The following is a 2318-nucleotide window of genomic DNA, read 5'->3' as shown; positions in this document are numbered from 1 at the left end:
GTCTTCGACCTGGGAACCCAATTTTGGTCCTCGGGTCCCATTTTTTTTTGTCTCGCATCCCACTTTTGGCCTGTGGCCTTTTCGGGGTCGATTCTCGTTTTGGGCATCAGAGCATGTTTCTTCTCCTAAAACCCAATATTTGTTTATTAAGTCTCGGAACACATTTTTGTTCTCGTGGACCCATCATGGGTCTTGGAACGCATTTGTGGTCCTTGGGTCCCATTTTGCATCCCGAAACTTGTGTTTTGGTGCTTGATCCCTATTTTGGGTGCCCACCTTGCACCAAGTGCGCACCCGGGGCAAACCGAGCGCCTTGGTGCACCGGGGCAAGATCGAGCGTGCACCCGAGGCGCCCCGAACATGCACCAAGGTGCACTCGGCCCACATGTGAGCGCAGGTCGTTGCGCCCGAGGTGGTGTGTGGGCACCGCGTTGCAGACGGGACACTGCACGCACACGACGCCCCCTCCAGGTGCACGCACGTAGGCCGGGCCGGGTGCACACCCGACGCCCTAGCAAGGTGCGCGCACCCGGGCAGGGCTCACACTTGGCGAACGGGGCGCACTTCGCGAGGGAGGGTGTGCACCTCGACGGGGGTGGGTGGCCGGGGTGGATTCGCACGTGGGTCGCGGTTTGCTAAGTACACACTGCGACAAGCTCATAACGGGTGCGATCATACCAGCGTTAGTGCACCGGATCCCATCAGAACTCCGCAGTTAAGCGCGCTTGGGCCGGAGTAGTACTGGGATGGGTGACCTCCCGGGAAGTCCCGGTGTTGCACCCTTTTTTAGTTTTTCGCCGGGCGTCGCAATGCTATTTGAATAAACCTTTTGCCCGTTTGCGTTCTCGTCGGGGCCGGGCCGGGCCGGGGTGCGCTGCCCGCACTACCGCGCGCGCGGGGGCGACACCGAGCGCGCACCCGAGGCGCCCCGAGCACACAGGCCACGGTGCAACCCGGGCGTTGTGCGCGCACCCCGGTGCGCCCGAGGTGCTGCGCGCGCACCCAGGTGAAATCGGTGTGCACCTCGGCCAGTGCGCGCTCGGTCGAGTCGCGCACGTTGGCCAAGGTGCACGGTGATGTTTCTTACTCTAAGGTTCCGCACCAGACGCCCGGGACAGGTGAGCGAAGCTGGGCGGGGCCGGGTGCGCGGCCGGGGCAGGTGCACGCAGCTGGAGAGAGCTTTGGAGCACACTTCGGAGCGCACCAATGATGCGCTCCATTCAAAAGTTTCCTGAAAAGGCAAAAAAAGTTGAGATTATAGAATTTCCCACTTGAGAGATTGTAAAAAAAAAAAATTTAAAATGAAGGAAACGCGGGTGCCAAGGTGTGCGCAGCCCAGCCAAGGTGTGCGCACCAAGGCGCCCACCCTGGCGAAGGTGCACGCAAGGTGCGCACCCGAGGCAAACCGGACAATTAACCCAACTTTCGACTTCGCGCGCACCTTGGAGCGCACTTCGGAGCGCTCCTTGGTGCGCACCAATCTTGGGCACCTCGGAGTGCACCATGGCGCCCACCAAGGTGCGCACCCGGGGCAAACCGAGCTCCGACTTCGTGCGCACCTTGGAGCGCACGAAAGGTGCGCACCATGGCGCCCACCAAGGTGCGCAGCCCAGCCAAGGCGTGCGCATCAAGGTGCGCACCCTGGCGAAGGTGCGCACCCGGGGCAAACCGAGCTCCGACTTCGTGCGCACCTTGGAGCGCACAAAAGGTGCGCAACCCAGCCAAGGTGTGCGCACCCCGGTCAAACCGAGCTCCGAATCGTGCGCACCAGAGGTGCACGCCATCGTGCGCACCTTGGAGCACACTTCGGAGCCCTCCTTGGTGCGCGCCGATGTTGCGCACCTCGGAGCGCACCCGGGGAAAACAATGCAATTAACCCGACTTTCGACTTCGTGGGCACCTCGGAGCGCTCTCGGGTTCGCACCTCGGAGCACACCGAGGTGCGCACCTTTGATGCGCTGCCTTCACCAATTTCCAGAAAAGGCAAGAAAACATTGAGAAGGTGTGCGCACCGAGGTGCCCACCCTGGCGAAGGTGCACGCGAGGTGCGCACCCGGGGCAAACCGGGCTCCGACTTCGTGCACGCCGCACCTTGGAGCACACTTCGGAGCGCTCCTTGGTGCGCACCAGGGCGCGCAACCCAGCCGAGGTGCCCACCCCGGCGAAGGTGCACGCGAGGTGCGCACCCGGGGCAAACCGGGCTCCGACTTCGTGCACGCCATGGTGCCCACCGCGGCGAAGGTGCACGCGAGGTGCGCACCCGGGGCAAACCGGGCTCCGACTTCGTGCACGCCGCACCTTGGAGCACACTTCGGAGC

At 63.0% G+C, this 2318-nt stretch overlaps 1 non-coding gene across 1 annotated transcript; it reads left to right on the top strand.

The window, feature by feature from the left end:
* Positions 1–664: 664 nt before the first annotated feature.
* Positions 665–783, top strand: LOC131870045 (5S ribosomal RNA). The gene has a single exon (XR_009368413.1). It is a non-coding gene; the product is annotated as a 5S ribosomal RNA (ribosomal RNA).
* Positions 784–2318: the final 1535 nt, after the last annotated feature.

Source organism: Cryptomeria japonica, unplaced genomic scaffold (genome assembly GCF_030272615.1).
Source record: "Cryptomeria japonica unplaced genomic scaffold, Sugi_1.0 HiC_scaffold_280, whole genome shotgun sequence".
Taxonomy (NCBI): Eukaryota; Viridiplantae; Streptophyta; class Pinopsida; order Cupressales; family Cupressaceae; genus Cryptomeria; species Cryptomeria japonica.
This window is presented reverse-complemented; position numbering and strand designations above follow the sequence as displayed.